The sequence below is a fragment of the Mustela nivalis genome (assembly GCF_964662115.1).
Source record: "Mustela nivalis genome assembly, chromosome: 1".
Lineage (NCBI taxonomy): Eukaryota > Metazoa > Chordata > Mammalia > Carnivora > Mustelidae > Mustela > Mustela nivalis.
Genome location: NC_139020.1, coordinates 17,317,719 through 17,339,970, shown reverse-complemented (window position 1 = coordinate 17,339,970; position 22,252 = coordinate 17,317,719). Strand labels below are relative to the sequence as shown.

Sequence of the window (22,252 nt, the reverse complement as noted above, 5' to 3'; positions counted from 1 at the left end):
ATGCACGCACTCACATATTCGCACACATGCAGCACTGTCAGTCACATGCACACATGCCCTGTGCCCCCACACACGAACCTCTCTTACTTTTTTAGCCTGACCTCAGGAAAATCCACGTCATAGATAAAGGGAAACTAACCCAGATCAGCTTTCATAATCAGTGATATCTAAAGGAGGAGGCTGCACCATAGGGTGGGGATAAATTGAATCAGAAAGGAAGGCAACTGTCACACTAACAAACCAAAACCTTATGAATTTTTTTCAGGCTATATTTTAGGAAATATCCCACTATTGTTAGGCAAGTGAAAATAGTTCAGGGATCTGTAGTTGAAGCTGAATCTTCTATGCACAGAGCTTAAGAGAAAAGTTAACAACTCTGTCAACTGTTTGAAATATTCTAAAATATATATTTGGAAGCAGTGGTCTACATATTTCTGGAGCATTTTAGAATTTTTTAGATTTCTTTCTCACCCCTTCCCTCTTTTCAGGGCAATTAGGATATTCTATTTTTTTTTAATATATGTAATTTTAATTATTTTTACCAAAATGACATGAAATAAGCTAATTTGCTTATTTTTTTTTTATCAGCTACATCTGAGGGTACTGACAGGTTTGATAATTTCAATATTAGAGTCACTTAATTTTCATTCCATATGTATTGAAGAGTTGTCTGTTCCTTTATGCCACTCAGAAATATGAAATGTGAAATTTAAAAAGTTAGAAATCAAGCAGCATTACTTCATTAGAATCTAATAATTCAGCTCCTAAATCATGTTTGTTCTCTGAGTTAGGAGGTAGTGCTGTTCACAGAAATCAGTTGCTTTCTTATACACTAACAATGTAACTGTATAAAGAAAAGTTAGAGAATAGATTACATTTACAATAACACCAAAATTATAAGATATCTTGGAATAAACCTGACCAAAAAGGTACAGGATCTATACTCTAGAAGACATAAAAAGATGGAAAAGCATTCCATGTTCATGGATCAGAAGAATAATTATAAAAATGTCTATGCCACCCAGAGCAATCTATGCTTTCAGTGCCATCCCAATCAAAATATCAATGGCATTTTTTAAATTGCTGGAACAAATAATCATAAAATTTGCATAGGACCAGAAAAGACCCTGAATCACCAAGGAAATGTTAAAAAAGAAAAACAAAGCTGGGGGCATCATGTTGCCTGATTTCAAGCTATATTACAAAGCTGTGATCACCAAGACAGCATGACCCTGGCACAAAAACAGACATATAGACCAATGGGACAGATTAGAGAGCCCAGATATAGACCCTCAGTTCTATGGTCAAATAATCTTTGACAAAGCAGGAAAAGCTATCCAGGAAAAGAGACAGTCTCTTCAATAAATGGTACTGGGAAAATTGGACAGCTATATGCAGAAGAATGAAACTTAAACATTTGCTTACAGCATGCACAAAGATAAACTCTAAATGGATGAGTCTTCAATGTGAGACAAAAATCCATCAAAATCTAGAGAAGAACATAGGCACTAACTTATTTGACATCAGCCACAGCAACTTCTTTCACATTTCCAAAGGCAATGGAAACAAAAGTGAAGATGAACTTTTGGGACTTCATCAAGATGAAAAGCTTCTGCACAGCAAAGGAAACAGTCAACAAAACAAAGAGGCAACCCATGGAATAGGAGAAGATATTTTCAAATGACACTACAGAAAAAAAGGCTGATGTCCAAAATCTATAAAGAACTTCTCAAACTCAACACCAAAAAACAAATAAACAAGTCAAAAATGGTCAGAAGACATGAACAGACACTTCTCCAAAGAAGGCATACAAGTGGCTAACAGACACATGAAAAAATGTTCACCATCATTAGCCATCAGGAAAATTCAAATCAAAACCACATTGAGATACCATCTTACACCAGTTAGAATGGCCAAAATGACAAGGCAAGAAACAACAAATGTTGGTGGGAATGCAAACTGGTGTAGCCACTTTGGAAAACAGTGTGGAGATTCCTCAAAAAATTAAAAATAGACCTACCTTATGACCCAGCAATTTCACTACTGGGTATTTACCCCAAAGATACAGATATAGTGAAAAGAAGGACCATATGCATCCTAATTTTCATAGCAGCAATGTCCACAATAACCAAACAGTGGAAAGAGCTGAGTTGCCCTTCAACAGATGAATGGCTAAAGAAGAAGGGGAGGTTAACCATGAGAGACTATGGACTCTGAAAAACAATCTGAGGGTTTTGAAGGGGCAAGGGGTGGGAGGTTGGTGGAACCAGGTGGTGGGTGTTATAGAGGGCACGGATTGCATGGAGCACTGGGTGTGATGAAAAAATAATGAATACTGTTTTTCTGAAAATAAATAAATCAATTTAATAAAAAATAATGAATACTGTTATGCTGAAAATAAAAAAAATAATAAATAATAAAAAAAAAGAAGATGTGGTCCATATACACAATGGAATATTACTCAGCCATCAGAAAGGATGCATACTCAACCTTTACATCAACATGGATGAGACTGGAGGACATTGTGGCAAGGGAAATAAGTCAAGCAGAGAAAGTCAATTACCATATGGTTTCACTTATTTGTGGAACATAAGGAATAGCATGGAGGATATTAGAAGAAGGAAGGGAAAAATGAAGTGGTGGGCTATAGGAGGGGGAGATGAACCATGAGAGACTATGGATTCTGAGAAACAAACTGAAGTTTTTGGAGTGGGGGAGGGAAAGTGTTGGCCCAGTGATGGGTATTAAGGAGGGCATGTATTGCATGGAGCACTGGGTGTTATACACAAACAATGAATCATGGAACACTACAGCAAAAACTAATGATATACTGTATGGTGACTAACATAAAACAAACAAACAAAAAAAGGAGGTGGCATTGTTATTTCAGTAAAAAGAAGTTTGATTGCAGAAATAACAGTTTTTTGGAAAAAATGTCCACATTTTTCTTTTTTCCTTTTGACTCATTTTATGAGGATAGCTTTAAGAGAAAGCTGGAAAATACTATGAACTATTATTCAAGGAAAATGCTAATCCTATAGTGAAAAACAGCATAGCCATTTTCAAATTGGAGTTTCTCCTTTGAATGGTTTAGGAAGGTGAGCAATTAAAATTTGGTAATTCACATAGGAGACATTTGGTTGGTTTATAAATTTTATTTAGTAATTGACTAATTTGAAACTAACAGTGATTTATATCCATAAATATAAGATGAATTCTCTAGATTTTGACATTACCTCCACATCCATCTGTTATGAATGCTTAAGTGAGCATCAGACACATAGAACAAATTACTCATCTTTGGAAATGTAGAGATTATTGAAAAGTTATAGCAACAAACTAGAAATTTCTACTTTGGATGTGCATGCATTCCTTAAATTCATTTTAAAGGGGGAAAGGTAGTAAGATAAAATTTACCATTTTTACTTTCTATCTGCCCAAAGGCATTCACAAAGAATACTAAATATATACCATGAAATACAATACCTTTAGGAAGTGAAAGGTCCCATGCTGCAAGTTGGTTCCGACAGAAAGCTCCCATAAGAACATTCACAAGAACTACAGAACTTAACAGTCCTCATATACTTTTAGTTGTCACAACCTTTCTTGTCTCTAGTCCTCAGTCCCAAAAATGGGTAAAATCAACTGTATATTTTTGTGTAATGTAATAGAGATTATAAGCATTCAGATGCATAGACAGAACCACACATCGAGACTGATTCTCTGGTCCAGGAAACAATAAATAGGATGGTAGAACATTTCAGAGAGAAGATCTAAAGACTTTTAAAAGTGAAAATGAATTTGGATACCTGTAAATGCTGTAAAATTTTATTTCTTGGCATGCCTCTGGGAGACTGACTAAGAAAGGCAAGACAGAACTTGACCAGTATTCTCCAGGCATACCATCAGGGGACATTTAGAAGTATAAAACAGAACAAAAAAAACTTCAGGGAACCATAAAGCCTCACTTGGAAGTCCTCTTAATTTTATCCTAGTACCACTTCTCTGCAAACCATTTCCCCCTGCTACCCAACACCCCAGCTATGCTCCAGTCCCCTCAAGGTCCATGGCGGTGACCCAATTTCTAGAATTTTCTTTTTCATCTATAGTCTGAACATATCCATTAGGGATGTGCTAGCTGAAGCTCTGTGCTGATAAATTAATGCGTGTTATGATGGGACAGATAACCAGGTCTAATTTGATATGGTCTCAGGTTGCATATTCGCATATTTGCCTTAACACATATATCTCTTTTTCATAGCTTTCCCTCACACTCCACCACAGAGCTCCCCTCTGAGAATAAAAATGCAGTTATATAGATGAAAAAACTTTGAAATTTGAAGAGCAATACACAAGTGTTAAATATTATGGCAAAAGGATATATTATACAATCTAAATATTTGAATTAAGCACATTTTAGTAATACCATACATATGTATAGTATAGTAACACAGACACAGACACACACACATGCCTTTCAGTGACTTCCTGTTTCATTCAATGAAATCCAGAATTCTCACCATGGTATAAATCTTTGCCCAACTTGCTCCATTAATTATGTGACCCAATCCCCCTTTGCTCACTTTGCTCCAGCCACAATGGTTTCCTTGCGCTTCCTCAGTTAGGTCTGGTGTCCTCTCATCTCAGACTCTAAGCTTTTGCTCCTCCCTCTCCCCATACATTCACCAGCCTTACTCCTTCATCTCTTTACGTTTTCTGCTTAAGTAGCATTTAATCAAGAGTCCCAGATCTTTTCACTACATCTGTATCTTTGGGGTAAATACCCAGTAGTGCAATTGCAGGGTCATAGGGAAACTCTATTTTTAATTTCTTGAGGAATCTCCACACTGTTCTCCAAAGTGGTTGCACCAACTTGCATTCCCACCAACAGTGTAAGAGGGTTCCCCTTTCTCCACATCCTCTCCAACACTTACTGTTTCCTGTCTTGCTAATTTTGGCCATTCTAAGTGGTGTAAGGTGGTAGCTCAATGTGGTTTTAATTTGAATCTTCATAATGGCTAGTGGTAATGAACATTTTTTCATGTGTCTGTTAGCCATTTGTATGTCTTCATTGGAGAAGTGTCTGTTCATATCTTCTGCCCATTTTTTGATATGATTATCTGTTTTGTGTGTGTTGAGTTTGAGAAGTTCTTTATAGATCCTGGATATCAACCTTTTGTCTGTACTGTCATTTGCAAATATCTTCTCCCATTCTGTGGGTTGCCTCTTTGTTTTGTTGACTGTTTCCTTTGGTGTGCAGAAGCTTTTGATCTTGATGAAGTCCTAAAAGTTCATTTTTGCTTTTGTTTCCCTTGCCTTTGGAGACATATCTTGAAAGAAGTTGCTGTGGCTGATATTGAAGAGGTTACTGCCTATGTTCTCCGCTAGGATTTTGATGGATTCCTGTCTCATGTTGAGGTCTTTCATTCATTTCAAGATTATCTTTGTATATGGTGTAAGAGAATGGTTGAGTTTCATTCTTCTACATATAGCTGTTCAATTTTCCCAGCACCAGGGGAAAGAACCAAGATGCCCTTTAACTGATGAATGGATAAGGAAGATGTGGTCCATATATACTATGGAGTATTATGCCTCCATCAGAAAGGATGAATACCCAACTTTTGTAGCAACATGGATGGGACTGGAAGAGATTATGCTGAGTGAAATAAGTCAAGCAGAGAGAGTCAAGTATCATATGGTTTCACTTATTTGTGGAGCGTAAGAAATAACTTGGAGGACATGGGGAGATGGAGAGGAGAAGGGAGTTGAGGGAAATTGGAAGGGGAGGTGAACCATGAGAGACTATGGACTCTGAAAAACAATATGAGGGTTTTGAAGGGGCAGAGGGTGGGAGTTTGGGGGAACCAGGTGGTGGGTGTTAGAGAGGGCACGGATTGCATGGAGCACTGGGTGTGGTACAAAAACAATGAATACTGTTATGCTGAAAAGAAAAAAAAAAAAAGAAAAACCAAAAAAAAAAAAAAAAAAGAAAGAAATAAAAACAATCTGAGGGTTTTGAAGGGGCGGGAGGTGGGAGGTTGGGGGAGCCAGATGGTGGGTATTAAGGAGGGCACGTATTGCATAGAGCACTAGGTGTGATGCAAAAACAATGAATTCTGTTATGCTGAAAAGAAATAAAAAAATCTTTTTGCTAAAAAAAAAAATTCCCAGATTTTCCTATCCAAAACACAGACTTTTGTTCCCCGACTCCTTTTACCTTGCTTATCTTCTTCGGAGTGTTCCACAGCCAATGCTTTGTTTATTATTTTTATTTTGTGTCCTTATCCTTCTATTAGAATGAAGCTTCAGAGAGTTTTTGTCCCCTGGCAAAGCGCTAGCACATGACTGATACATGGGACAGATGCAATGTCTGTTGAATGAAGATTAATTAGTAAAGCTGGGCCAGATAGCACTACTCATCCCTTACTGAACTGATGATTTTTACTTTATTTTTTGGAGCAATTTTAGGTTTAGAGCAAAATGAAGGGGAAGGTAGAAAGATTTTTCATATGCCCTCTGCCCCGACTTTTGTCTCTTCCACTATCAAAATCCTGCACCGCAGTGGTACAATGGTTGCACTTGATGAACCTATGTTAACATTTCATCATCGCTCAGGATTCATAGTTCATATTGGGATTCACTCTTGGTGCTGTACAGTCTATGGGTTTGGACAATGTATAGTGACATGGACCCACTATTATAGTAACAGACAGAGTAGTTTCACTGCCTTAACAAGCCTCTGTGCTTCACCTATTCATCTCTTCCTCCTTCCTGGCCTCTGGTAACTACCGATTGTTTTATTATTTCCATAGTTTTGCCTTTCCCATAATGTCATATGGTTGGAATCATGCCTCATGTAGCCTTTTCAGATTGGCTTCTAGAAAGGGCTTTTCCAACCATGAAGTACTTGGGTCTTGCTAAAATCAACCAACAAGCAAATGAACTGTAGATAAATAACCAATAGGCCTCATAAAACTGAATGAAACAGCCAACATTAAGTCACATTAAAGCAATACAGAAGGAAGCCTCTTGGGTTTAGAAGATAGTTATTTTTGAGGAAGAATCTTTGGATGACATGAACTGTGAGCCTAACTTTAGCTAAAGTGCACACAGTTTTATTTTGTCTTCTAGTGGTCCTGTCAGCCTTATGTGTGGATGAAGATCTTCTATAACTTCCCTTGTGTTAACTGGTATGAGCCCCAGGCCTGCAACTTCCTCTATGTACTCTCAGCTCAGCTGGGCCACTTCACCTCCCACAATTTTAGCATATGTACCTTTGAGATAACACATTCAAGCTTAATGTCCTCTAAGGGTTGCTCCTTGGACTGATGTGACTTGACAGTTGCATTTGATAAATTCCTACAATTGAATTTAGTAAATTAGTTTTGTAGTGACTGGTGTTTTTCTTTCTGGTACAGAATGTAGAGATTACTGTAATTTCTATAAATCAAAGTATGAGGCCCATTTGCTTCATTGCAATCAACTCAGCATTTAGTGGCTGACCCAAAATAGGTCTTCAATAAAAATCTGTTGATTGAATAAATGCCTGAATTCATGAATAGGTGAATGAAAGCTATTCTAAAGTGGGTGTCCACAAATGTACCAGGCTTACTTTTTAGTAACCTGGTAGACTTCTTCTGTTTTGTTCTCTTTAGTATTAAGTAGAAATATTGCCTCTACTATTTTAACTTTAATGCTATCTCATAGTTTTAGGGCCTGATTTACTTAAATCCATGCTTTGGACATGTAAAAGCCAATGTTTAATTTTCCAAAGACATACATCAAGCCTAGTGACATGAAAACAGTGCTGCCTGATTGGATTTTCCCCTAATGAATGGAGATCATAAAAGGGACTTATGTTCAATATCATTTATTCATACTCCCAACAACTTGTACATTTACAAGTTACCACTTCCCTTCTCACCAACAGTAAAATGAAGCTCTGCTTTGAATAGGATGCAGGTTGCTGTCAGGTAAAAATATATCCTGGCTTGAACTATGGATATTTGCATCCATACCCTTGGGGATAGCACCAGGCCATTACTTAGTTGAAACATAGTTGTCAAAGCAAAATTACAGTGAGGGAAGCTAAAACACTACTTGAGATGTTCTTGCTGTGTAACCACCAGTCTCTGGAGCTGGAAGAAGCGGATAGAGGCAGAATGTTTATTAATACTCCTTTGTTCCTCAGACCAGGCAGTCAGCTGAGCAATTCATTGCCAATAGCATGTGTTAGGGTCACTGACTATTTGAAACATTAAAAATTAATGATAACTTCATGTCCTCATGGATTTGTGTCTTTTAGGTGACTCTGAGGTACCTGAGGAAGGAAACTCTTGGAGAAAACATTGGCTCCTGTGGCATTTGGGGCAGGGCAATTCTTTGCTTTACACAATTGCCATTTGTGCTGTACTAAGAGCCAGTAGCATCTCTTTAGACCCAGTGTCACCCAAAATGCTACCACATTGTTCCAAAGACTCCCTGGTTCTTAGTGGTGGTGGTGGTACCACCTCTCATGGTGAATCATGCCCATTAGGGAGGGCCATATAGAAAAAGAATAGAGAGGAGGAGAAATAGTTTCTTGAGATGATCACTTTGAATTTAAAAACCTTGGGATTAAATCTAACTTTTATTACAGCATTTGGGCAACTATATCCTATACCCTAGTTTGTAGTTCTATAAAACATTCACTAATGAATTCAACATATACTTTTACTGAGTGCCTATATTGCCCCAGACATTTTACTGGGTGTTGGGTATAGAGTTATACATTAAACAGACATGCTGCTGGCCCCAGGGAGCTTACAGTCTAGTGGAGAAAGGGGACAGAACAGAAATAGGTAGAAAAACAATATTTAATTACATTTTGTGTTCCATGAAGGCAACACACAGGAAATTGTGATGTGGAGCAATGTTAAAGGGTCATTGGATACTTACTCAGATCACATTGTTAGGGAAGCCTTATTTTATCATTTGGTACCCCCAAATGAGAAAGATGGGGTATCAGCATGTGCAAAGAGCATGAAAGATTGTGGCAATAGCAACACAAATCAACAAGTATGGGGAGAAGTGACATAGTGCATTGAATAAAAGCAAGGACGTTGAGGTCCTGCTGGTTGCCTCTAAGAAGTATGCTTATCACCAGTGACTTTGAAGAAGTCTTCTCTCTTTTCTGTGTCTGTTTCCTCACCTAAGAAATAAGGATGTTACATAGAAATATTCCTATGGTGTCTTATAGCTCTGAGTCTATTGAATAGTTTCTATTGGTTTGTTCATTCTTAGAAGTTGCCACAAAGCAATTAGTTCCTCATATGATCACAGAGCTAAAAATGATCTTAAAGATCATTTAGTCTAACACCTTTAATTTGTTTTTAAGAAAATGGTGGCCCTGGGAAATTCTTCACTGTCCTAAAACTGGTTATAGTGGTAGAACTGGGAATAGAACACAGGTCTCCTGCCTGCTTTCTCAAATAAATAGGTAATGAAATCCAGAGCAGTCAAGAAGAGACTCTGGTCTATTTAATATATTAAATGATTTATATTTGGATATGTTTTCTTAAGAATGAGTATTTCAGGGATACCTGGGTGGCTCAGTTGGTTAGGTGCCCAGCTCTTGATTTCAGCTGGGGTCATGGTCACAGGGTCATGAGATAGAGCCCTGAGATGGGCTCTGTGCTCAGTGGGGAGCCTGCTTCTCTCTCCATCCCTCCTCCTATGCCTTTACCCCACTTGCATTCATGTATGCTCTTTTTCAAATAAATAAGTAAATATTTTTTAAAAAAAGGAGTGAATGTTTTAATCAGGGAAAGATACAAATGACACACTCGAACTGGATAATTGGAAAATAGTTTAGTGAAATGTGTAGGTAGAGTTTAGGGAAACTACAAAGCATGTTGCAGTATCCTTGGGCTAGTATCAATGGAGAATGTTACCAGCCCTGGACCTGAATGGGGAAGAGGAGGGAGCTAGCAGAAACAGCTGTTGGGCAAAGACATCCCATGGGAATTAAAACTTTTGTTTGAGAGTCACAGCCCAAATAAATACTCCAAGTAAATACCCTATCCTATTCTTTGTTTTCCTTCTAATCTCCTATGGGGTCTTCTTGTTGACCAAATTCAGCCAGAAACCGAGTAGAGAGGGGAACCCATTGATACAGTCCATGCAGTGTAGACTCCCTGAGAAGAGATACAGGGAAGAGGAATGGAGATTTGACCTGGAAGAACAAGATATGAGGTATGTAGTATAGGAAGGTTTAATGCAATAGACCTCTACCTTTTACTTCTAATCAGTATTTCATCCAACACTTTAGGTATCTCACATCATGCCATATATTTTCTCAAAAATTATTATATAATGAATAAACATTTGGCCTTTATTTGGTTTCTATGGACCTATCCTTAAGAACTTGTCAACAGATTGACAAAATGACAGTCAAATCACATAAAAAAGTACAATAAGTACTGAGTTCATCTAAGTAGTTTGATGAAATTATTTTCTCTCTTCATTTGAATTTGACCAAACACTAGTTTCAATTAAGTTCTACTTTAGAGCTATTTATTCTTTACTGGGAGACATGGGCTAGTCATTGAAACCATTGTATTTTGTTTGTAGAGCACAAGCAGTTGCCCACATTGAATGTCAACTGTTCGCTCTCAGAATGTCCAAAAGCCTGAGTAGACATCAGGAGCAGATCCACTGAGATTTTATTTGTATGAGAGATGATGAAGTCTCCCTGGTAAGGTTCATCCATAGGGAGGAAAGGGGCAGAATTATGTTCCCATAAAGTGTCCCAATCTTCCAAGAAGAATGGATTTTTTTTTTTTTTAAATAATAAGAGCACAATGTCTATCACTAGAATTTGTCCTAAAGCTCTTTCCTTGTAGATCTATGTCTAAGTTTAATGGAAAGGAGAGAATGTTAGGTCAAAAATGAAAGAAATATTTTCACAAGATAGCCCCTGAGATCTTGGGAACATTCAGTATTGCTGGTTTGAACTTAGCGTCTTCAGAGAAAGAGCTATTCAATGGATGAATGGATAAGGAAGATGTGGTCCATATACACTATGGAGTATTATGCCTCCATCAGAAAGGACGAATACCCAACTTTTGTAGCAACATGGGTGGGACTGGAAGAGATTAGGCTGAGTGAAATAAGTCAAGCAGAGAGAGTCAATTATCATATGGTTTCACTTATTTGTGGAGCATAACAAAAAGCATGGAGGACATGGGGAGTTAGAGAGAAGGGGGTTGGGGTAAATTGGAAGGGGAGGTAAATCATGAGAGACTATGGACTCTGAAAAACAATCTGAGGGGTTTGAAGTGGCAGGGGTGGTGGGAAAAAAAAAAGAAAGAGCTATTTTCTTGGTTTGCTCAATGTGCAATATTTTCTTCATTTGTTAAGAGACAGAGAGACCATAGGAAGCTCTGGCATACTGGAGACTCTACCCTTTCAGTGGCCCATGCCTCAAGGTGTGTATGCCCTAACTCTACTGATATTTGTGGCTAATATGTTTTAGCAACAGCCAGAGACAGATATGGCACCCCAGTCATTCTCCAGGATAGCTCTGCTACTGCAATAGTGGACAGTGACATTGTAACACGGAATTTCCTGCAGTAACAAGAGTACTGGTAGCTGGCCAAACCATCTTAATGGTGGTCCTTAGCAGTATGACAGTGCCAAATGACCTTCCTGCAATCTAGTGGTTGGCATATGTCCAGTCAATAACATCAGTCAAGGGGAGCTGGAGAGAAAGAAACTGGAAGATACAACCTGATAAGCAGACCCAGAAATATTCTCTGGGGAATCCTCTTTCGTTGCAGGATTCTGGAACTCCTACAGTAGCAGATGAAGCCCAGAATGGGGAAGTACCATTTATTAGATTGCTGTGGCCTGGAGCAAGACAGATAAACATTTTAATTTTGACATTCATTTATATATAGTTTCATGATAGGCAAAGCTACTTTATTCCTGAATTACTGTAGGACTTTGCAGTTTATGCAGAATTATTTAGAAGATTATTATTGCCTTTTTAAATTTCAACATTTTCCCTATCCTATCATTATTGTCTCATTTAATAATTTATTGTTCATATGTATTTTTTTAAATTCTGCAGAGATCTTGATTTTTAAAAAATGTGTAACAGAAAGCTAACAACCAGTTCTATAGGAATACTGAGATATGAACAAAGTAGATACAAGTTTTTGTAGTTTTCATTCGTGCTACCTACATTTGTTACTGTCCCTTCAAAATCAATTAAAGGTTCACATCATTTTGCAGATGTCCCCTTCCTTTACCTCTTTTTTTCCCATAAATATTGACTCATTCCTTTATCCTGGTCAAAAGAAAATATAGAGCATTCACAGAAAATTTAGAATGGTTTCTGTACTGGTGAAAGTCATGCCCTGGGAGATAATTCGGTGAAGATGTCTGCTGGGACCAGATGCTGTATCAGAGATAAAAGAGTGCTTTCTATCATATGATCTCCCTGATATGAGGAAGTGGTGATGCAACATGGAGGCTTAAGTGGGTAGGAGAAGAATAAATGAAACAAGATGGGATTGGGAGGGAGACAAACCATAAGTGACTCTTAATCTCACAAAACAAACTGAGGGTTGCTGGGGGGAGGGGGTTTGGGATAAGGGGGTGGGATTATGGACATTGGGGAGGGTATGTGCTTTGGTGAGTGCTGTGAAGTGTGTAAACCTGGTGATTCACAGACCTGTACCCCTGGGGATAAAAATATATGTTTATAAAAAATAAAAAGTTAAAAAAAAAAAAAAAAAGAATGACAGCTTTAAAGGCTTTCATCAAGCAAAATCTCAAGGAAAAAAAAAAAAAAAAAAAGAGTGCTTTCACTCTCCATTTCATCCATTGTGTACATAAAAAACCGGAACTAAAGAAGACTAAGTGATGAATTAGCAAAAGAAACCCAACAGGAAGGATATGAGTCATTAAGATTGTTCAAACATGTATAATCATCCACTTGGAACTCCAGCCATGGAAAAGTAGCTTTTGTGACCAGCAACAGGATCACCATGGTTAGTTCTTATAAGCAAAGAGTAAATTTGGAGATATTTCTTTGGATCATTAGAAATTTATTCTCACTAGAAAACTTTTTTAAGGACTATAAAGTGATCCATTTACAGTTTCTAGATATGAAAAATGGGAATAATAATATGTATACCCCAGGATTGGAAGATTCAATGTAATTAATTGTAAAGTGCTTAGAACAATGCCTGGCACACACACACACACAGACAAAAAAAAAAAAAAAAGATGATATAAGGTAATAGATTTCTAAGGACCATTTCATTGAGAATCTTTTCATAGTGGTATTACTGCTTTTCAGAACTTGGATAAATGCACAGTTGTTCTCTATACATATCAAATAATAACAGCACAAAAGTTGGTAGCCATTTAAAATCCTATTTTCAGCAGTTCTTTTTTTGTTTCATTTCTGAATATTCAGTGGTTTTTTTTTTTTTTTAACATACCCCAAAGAAATGGCAGTGTGAAAACTATGACATCTTATTTTAGTAAAAATGCCTTTAGTGAATCCTTTGGATACTGCTTCTGAAGTCTAAATTACATTGTAATCTGTTCTAGAATGTGATTTATGAGGCAATTCTTTTCTGATATTTGGTTGGTATTAGCATTCTTTCTTGATTAAAACTCTCCACAGTGTAGGGATAGAGGGAACATACCTCAATATCATAAAAGTCATTTACAAAAAGCATGCAGTGAGTATCATTCTCAATGAATGAAAAAGCTGAGAGCTTTTCCCCTAAGGTCAGGAACATGACAAGGATGCCCACTCTCATCACTGTTGTTTAACATAGTACTAGAAGTCCTAGCCTCAGCAGTCAGAAAACAAAAAGAAATAAAAGGCATTCAAATAGGCAAAGAAGAAGTCAAACTTCCACTCTTTGCAGAGGACATGATAATTTATGTGGAAAACCCAAAAGGCTCCACCTAAAAATTGCGAGGACTCATATAGGAATTCAGCAATGAGGTAGGACACAAAATCAATGTACAGAAATCAGTTGCATTTGAATACACTAACAATTAGAGAAAAGAAAGAGATATTAAGGAATCGATCCCATTTACAACTGCACCAAAAAACTCTGCAATATATAGGAAAAACTTAACCAAAGAAGTAAGAGATCTATACTCCAAAAACTACAGAAAGCTTATGAAAGAAATGGAAAAAAAAATTCCATGATCATGGGTTGCAAGAATAAATATTGTTAAAATGTCTATGCCATCAGAGCATCTACACATTAAGTGTAATCCCTGTCAAAATACCATCAACATTTTTCACAGAGCTGGAACAAATAATCCTAAAATTTGTATGGAAACAGAAAAGACCCAAATAGCCAGAGGAATGTTGAAAAAGAAAACCAAAGCATCATAATGCCAGACTTCAAGCTCTATTACAAAGCTGTAATTAGCAAGACAGTGTTGTACTGGCACAAAAATAGACACAAAGATCAATGGAACAGAATACAAACCCCGGAAATGGACTCTCAACTCTATGGTCAACTAATCTTTGACAATGCAGGAAGGAAAGACAGTTTCCCAATGGAAAAAGAACAGTCTCTCCAATGAATGGTGCTAGGAAGATTGGACAGCCACATGCAGAAGAATGAAACTGGACCATTGTTTTTTACACCATACATAAAAATAAACTCATAATGAATGAAATACTTTAATGTAAGACAAAAATCCGTCAAAATCCTAGAGGAGAACACAGACAACAACTTTTCGACCTTGGCCACAGCAACTTCTTGCTAGACATGTCTTGAGAGCAAGGGAAACAAAAGCAAAAATGACCTATTTTGGGGACTTCATTAAGATAAAAAGCTTCTGCATAGCAAAGGAAACAGTCAAAACTGAAAGGCAACCTTCAGAATGGGAGAACATATTTGCAAATGACATATCAGATAAAGGGCTAATAACCAAAATCTATGAAGAACTTATCAAACTCAACACCCAAAAAACAAATAATCCAGTCAAGAAGTGACCAAAAGACATGAAAAAACATTTCTCCATAAAAAGACATACAAATGGAAAACAGACACAAAACAATGCTCCACATCACTTGGCATCAGGGAAATACAAATCAAGACCACAATGAGATACCACCTCACACCAGTCAGAATGGTTAAAATTAAAAAGACAGGAAACTACAAATGTTGGTGAAGATGCGGAGAAAGGGGAACCCTTTTACACTGGGGGTGGGAATGCAAGCTGGAGCAGCCACTCTGGAAAACAGTTAAAAATAGAGCTATCCTATGACCCAGCAACTACACCACTAGGTATTTAACCCAAAGATACAAATGTAGTGATCCGAAGCAGCACCTTCACCCCAGTGTTCATAGCAGCAATGTCCTCAATAACTAAACTGTGGAAAGAGCTGAGATGTCCATCGACAGATGAACGGATAAAGAAGATGTGGTTCATATATACGATGGACTATGACTCAGCCATCAGAAAGGATGAATACTTACCATTTACATCAATGTGGATGGAACTGGAGGGTATTATGCTGAGTGAAATAAGTCAACCAGAGAAAGAAAAATAATCACATGGGTTTCTCTCATATTTGGAATATAAGAAACAGGGCAGAGGGCAGTAGGGGAAAGGCAGGTAAACAGAATGGGAAGTTACCAGAGAGGGAGAAAAGCAATGGCAGACTCTTAATTACAGGAAACAAACTGAGGGTTGCTGGAGGAGAAGTGGCTAGGGAAGTTGGGTGGACTGGGTGATGGGCATTAAGGAGGGCACATGATATGATGAGTACTGGGTGTTACATGAAACAGATAAATTACTGAACACTACATCTGAAACTAATGATGTACTGTAAGTTGGCTAATTAAATTTAAAGAGTTTGGCACATAATAAATGCTAAATCATTGGCTATTGTTTAAAAAAATGAGCTCAGTTTTAATCTGAAGAATTATAAGAGCACCACTCCCAAACTGGCATGTTGTCTTATTTCACTGAGTCAGTCAAGATGAGCATGTTAATTTACTTGAGAGGACATGTATTAATACAGTGCTTAATAATACAATTCAGCTATATTTGGATTGACATATATCATCAGTTAAAAACTGTGAAACTATAGCCTTTTATCCAGTTCTCTGACCCCTATCTTGGATGATGGACCCCACAGAGAATATGCTGCTCACTCTAAACTCTCTTCCTCTAATTCTTAAAAAGAGACATTTAACTAATCAGTGACAAGGTATATAAGAAGTGCACAAAATAGGCACCCAAAGGGGTAGAGGTGAGAATTCATGGTTTCTGACTGGAGAAATCATCACAGCTCTCAGAGTATAAATCCTTTAGCTACATCTGGGAAGAAAAGCAGGTGTTTCACAGAAGTCAGAGGCTTTTTGAAGAAAGAATTTGGTCTTGCGTGTTCACATGGTGGTGAGAGACCCAGGGAGTGGGAATCCGAATGCATTTTCACAAAGCAGAAGAAACTGGACTTTTAACTATTTAATTTTTCTGAACTGCCTTCAAGTTCTTCCCAGTCGACAGAGAAAATAATACATAAGAAGTATGATAATGAAGACACTAACTTACAATAAGATACAAAAATGAGAAAGTTGGATCATCTGGTCCTATCCATCCTTCAGGTCATGGAAACAAGATGAGATCTCTTATTTACTTATTGCCTAAAACCAAAAGTGATTCAGAAAATGATTCCCCTGTCTCCTCTCACACTAAGATATGTCAGGCAGTACACTCTCAAAAGCTGGTCAAAGGTGGATTGGAAAAGAGGAAGCAGAACCAAAATGGAGTCAAAGAGTCTCACCACACAATTTTTTAAAAACCATTTATTCCTTAAGGCATCCAGAAAAGGCAAAATTCCCAGCGCATGTTTCTGCAGTTCCAAACATTCCTTTACATTTGTTTTCCATTTTTAGTGAAGGTATTCAAGATTAGGTTAGGTGGCAACTTGATCCTTTGAACACTCATCTGGAAACTTGTCTCTGAATTCTTTTCTTGATGGAGATTAAGTATCTTGGAACGAAGTTGAAACAAAGGCTAGACCTGGCGCCACGTTAAGACTTGTCTATAAGGTATGTGTTGTGTGGTTTACTTCATTCTGTGCCAAAATGCGATGTGCTTTAGTGCAGCTCATAAATGAAGCTCATGAGAAACATAAACGTAAGTCTCCATTCAGTATTCCTGAGCAGCACGCCCCTGGTTAGCATGGCCCCTTGATTGTCACTGACTGTGTCCTACCTGTCAGTTCACTTAAAGCAATTTGATCAAAGCCGAGCTTGGCCCTGCAATTCCTTCAGCTGTTGAGCTGGTATATTCCTGTTAGAGGGAAGATTGCCTGAACTCCAAATAATGGACTTACAGAGAATGAGATGAAATATCCCTGCCATGGTAGGTTGACTACTAAGATCGCTAATGCTCTCGCCTCCTGGTATTTGTGCCCTCATGTAATCTCTTCCTCTTTTGTGCAGACTTGACCTAGTGACCTGATTCTAAGGACCTGAACATGGAAAAAGTGATGGGATGTCACTTCCAAGATTGGGTTTTAAGTCAGTGAATCCCCTTGCTGGCACTAGATTTTGCTAGCACGTCCTCTCATTTTGACTTGCTTGCTTGTGCTGTGGAAGCAAGTTCACATATTTCAAGTTGCAAGTGGTCTCTGGCCAGTAGCCAGTGAGTAAATGAGGATCTTAGTTCAAAAGCCTACAAGGAATAGAATCCTGTCAACAGAATCCTCCACGCATGTGAATGAGTTTGGAGGCAGACCTTCAGTTACACATTGAAATGACCATGGCCCTGTGGGAGTCCCTGAGCCAGGGGCTCCAGCTAAGCCACACCCAGGTTCCAGGCCTAGAGAAACTGAGATCATTAATGGTGTTATTTCAAGCAGCTAAATTCTAAGCTAATTTGTTACACACCTGTGTTATTTATCTGCTTATAGAAGTGGTAATGCTCAGAAGTGGGAGTACAGAAATTGGAAAGAGGACAGGTATATATGTGTGTGTCTCTCTGAGTCACCAACCCTGATGGAATCTTTATGACAGATGTTTTCAGGATACTGTTTATAATCATTGCAAAACCTGGCAAGGGTGGTGTTCTTCACATATTTCTGATAAAACCGAGGTTATGGCAGCTGAGTTCTTTGGCTCAGAGCCCATAGCTAGAAGGTGCCAGAGATGAGAGAAACAAAGTCTCTCTTACACTGAAGCTTTGATCCTTCCTCTGCCTTCACCATCATAGGTGGCAAGGGTGGGGGTGGGGCTGAAGGTGGAAATCAGAATCACCTGGAGATCTTTTCAAAGCTGGTTATGGTGCTTTCCTTTCTGGAGGTTCAACACAGTTTGAAATAAATCATAGCACACAGTGGGGTTGTAGCAGAAGAGCATTGACCTTACAAGTTCAGCTACCCCCCCCCCCCCCGGCAGTTTGGGCCTATAACTAGAAAATTAAAATTCCACATTTCAACTACATTCTGACCAAGGATCTGGAAGTCCTTAGCAGCTTCCGTGACATAATTAGTACATGATCACGTGACGTGGGCAGTCTGATAGTAGGTTTTAATTAAGTTACAAATAAAGCAGTAGCTCTCAGAGCTTCACTTTCGATGGGCTCCACATAGTCTGATGCATCCTGCACTCTATCTCAGTTAGAGCCAAAAGTTGCTGAAATGGGTTTGGCTAAACAAGGACAGGTTGAGAGTAGAATGGATGAATGTGCTGCTTTCATCTGGTGGCAGGAACAAGATTACGAAATAATGGAAGAGAACAGCTCAGTGCTGCACCCTCGGAAGATTTGTTTGGTCCTAGAGGCTCCTAGAGTGGCTTCTAGAGCTGAGCAGAGCACAGCAGAGCAGAGCAGCTCAACAGAATGGAGTAGACTGTGAGCTGTATCCTGGGCCAGGTCCAGGGCCCCTCTTCTAGATTCAGCCCTTCAGCTCTTGCAATAGCTTCCTTGCTTCTGGCCCTGAGAAGAGACCCATTCCTGATCACAGTCTTACTTCCACAGCCATGGCCTCTTCACACCTATTTGTGAAGGACATCACAGTTAATGACAAAGCGCACCGTTTCTCCTCGACCAGATGACTGTAATGCTGCTTCTTTACCTCCTTCCTGCTACCTCATTGCATTTTACATTGATGTTTCTTGAGCAGCACTGCCCAGTGAGCTAGCCGCTAGTTACACAAAGCTATTGATGGAGCGTTTGGATTGTGGTTAGTGAGACTAAGAAGTGGATTTTTTATCTAATTTAATTTTGGTTTATTTAAATTCAGATAACCAGGGGCGCCTGGGTGGCTCAGTGGGTTAAAGCCTCTGCCTTCGGCTCGGGTCATGATCCCAGGGTCCTGGGATCGAGCCCCACGTTGGGCTCTCTGGCTCAGCAGGGAGCCTGCTTCCCTTCCTCTCTCTCTGCCTGCCTCTCTGTCTACTTGTGATCTCTCTGTCAAATGAATAAATAAAATCTTTAAAAAAAATAAATAAATTCAGATAACCATATGTAGTTGATGGCTAATGTGCTGGATAGCACAATTCCAGAGGCTGTCATCCTTATGGTACTCTTTGGTTAATTTTGCTAATATTTATAGAACAGTTCCTATGTGCGGGGCACTCTTCTTAGAATTTTGCATGTATTCATCCAATTTTCACAAAACCTGATTAATCTCATTATATTATTTACACTTTCCAGAGCAGAAAGTTAAATTTCATAGTTATGAACTGGCCTTTCTCCCATCATACAGGCAGGAGAGAGGATTCAAAAGAAAGTCTATCTGGCTTCAGTCCTGTGTTTCTATACAAAAGAATGAGGCTAAAGCAGCAGAAATGAAGGATGAAACAAAATGAGCACAAAACAATTAAAATATAACCCTTGTTATAATGAGTCATTTCATTTTTTTGCTTATTGTAAACCCTCTGGCCGCAGAACACACATTAGTTTTAAAATAACCATAATTCAAAGCTTTCACATTATAGACCATTTTCATTCAGTGTGTAAGATCTACAAAATGTCAGTGAACTCCAAAAGTCTATATGGGTAATGTGCTCATTAATGCTCTTGTAACACTAAATACAAATAGTAAAAACAGTCATCGCTTAGAAGTCTTTGGGTCTGTGCTGTGCCTTAAGGGAAGCCATAAAACAACTCAAAGGCGGAATGGTGTGGACTCAGATGGCTCCGTATGTGGGTAATGTTTGCAGAACATAGGAAGTATGCAATAAATGTTTATTGACAGCAAAGATGATGAGAATTCAATTTGTGCTGGTCTTTTCCTCTTCATTTTTCTTAAGGAATTTATGGCTCATTTGCAACCAACATTGTGAATGTCACAGAGACCCCCACACTTTGAGTTGCAGAGCTGCCGTGTACTTGGATCTGATCACACTTGCAGAAGAGAGAAAGCATATGTACTGTCAAAATTGTGCTAAAATTCCAGTCCCTAGAATAGGTTGGAATTCTTGAATTCTTGGTGTCCTTATAAGTCAGAAAATAATCAGTGCCTACAAATCAAGCAAGTCATTCAAAAAAAATCTAGCTTTTAGATCTCACTGAAAGTTAGACCTCCTTTCAGTTAGATCAATGTATTTGAAAGAAAATGTGCTATTTATGTGAACTACTAAGTTTCCTAACTACAAGGACAGGAAACTATAATTTTATACCTTAAGACATTTCTTTTGATTATTTTATTCTGCAAAGAATCGTAGCATCATTTTGAGACTTCATTGAATTATGATGATGATGTTAGATTAGACATTTTAGATTTAATTGCAAAGTGACATAAAAATTTGAACATCTCTTCCCAGTATTTTTTTTATGCATGCAGTACAGTGTTTAAGCAGACTTGTAATAAAGATCTTTCTTGGGCACCTGGATGACTCCATCAGTTAAGCATCTGCCTTCAGCTCAGGTCATGATCTCAGAGTCCTGGGATAAAGTCCTGCACTGGGTTCAATCTCAGGATCCTGGGATCAAGCCCCACATCCATCGGGCTCTCTGCTCAGCAGGGAGCCTGCTTCCCCCGTCTCTCTCTCTGCCTGCTTCTCTGCCTACTTGTGATCTCTCTATCTGTCAAATAAATAAATAAAAATCTTTAAAAAATAGAATAAATAACATCTTAGAAAAAATCAAATATCTTTCTAACCAGCTACTAGCGAGTTGTGTTCATCACAGTGTTCTTTTGATGAACAGAAGTGATACACAGTTTTGTTCTACAGTTTTATTGAGAAATAACTGACATGCACCACTGTATAAGTTTAAGGCACAAAGCATGATGGTTTAATTTACATTTGTTGTAAAGTTATTATAGGTTTAACTAACATCCATATTCTCATATAGATACAATAAAATGCAAGTAAAGAAAAATAAAAGAAAAAATTGTTCTTATGATGAGAACTCTTCAGATTTACTACAGCAGTGTTAGCTTTAGTCCTTATGTTGCATATTACATCCCCAGTGCTTATTTATCTGATAACTGGAAGTTTGTGACATTTGACCACCTTCCTTTAATTCGCACTCCTCCCATCTGCCACCTCTGGTAACTACAAGTCTGATCTCCTTATCTATGAGCTGTCACTGTTTTCTTTAAGATTTTATATATAAGTGAGATCATGTGGGATTTGTCTTTTTTTTTTGTCTGAATAATTTCACTTAATATATTACTCTTAAGGTCCTCCTTTTTGTCCCAAATAATAGGATTTCCTCATTTTTTAATGGCTGAATTACATTCCTTTTTGTACACACACACACACACACACACACACACACACACACACATGACAACTTCCTTATCCATTCATCTATTGATGGATACTTAGTTTGTTTCCATATCTTGGCTATTGTAAATAATGCTGCTATGAACATGGGGGTACAAGATCTCTTTTTGAGGTAGTATTTTCATTTTCTTTGGATATATTCTCAGAAGTGGAATGGCTAGATCATTTGATAGTTCTATTGTTAATTTTTTAATGGTTCCTCCATAATATTTTCCATAGTAGCTGCATCAGTTTACAGTCTCACAGCAGAATCTCTTAGGATCTTTTGAATTTCTGTGCTATCAGCTGTAACGTCTCCTTTTCTATTTATAATTGTGTTGATTTGGGTCTTTTCTCTTTTTTTCCTTAGTTGGTCTGGCCAGGGTTTTGTCAATTTTATCTTTTTAAAGAGCCAACTCTTAGCTTGCTTTATTTTTTCTATTGTTTTTCTATTCTCTATTTCTGCTCTAATCTTATTTTCTTTATTTTTGCTA

General features: G+C 38.0%; 1 long non-coding RNA gene across 1 annotated transcript in view; it reads left to right on the top strand.

Moving 5' to 3' along the window:
• The window catches only part of LOC309847053, a 287,109-nt gene that overhangs the window by 223,607 nt on the left and 41,250 nt on the right, over positions 1-22,252 (top strand). The gene's annotated exons all lie outside the window — the stretch shown is intronic.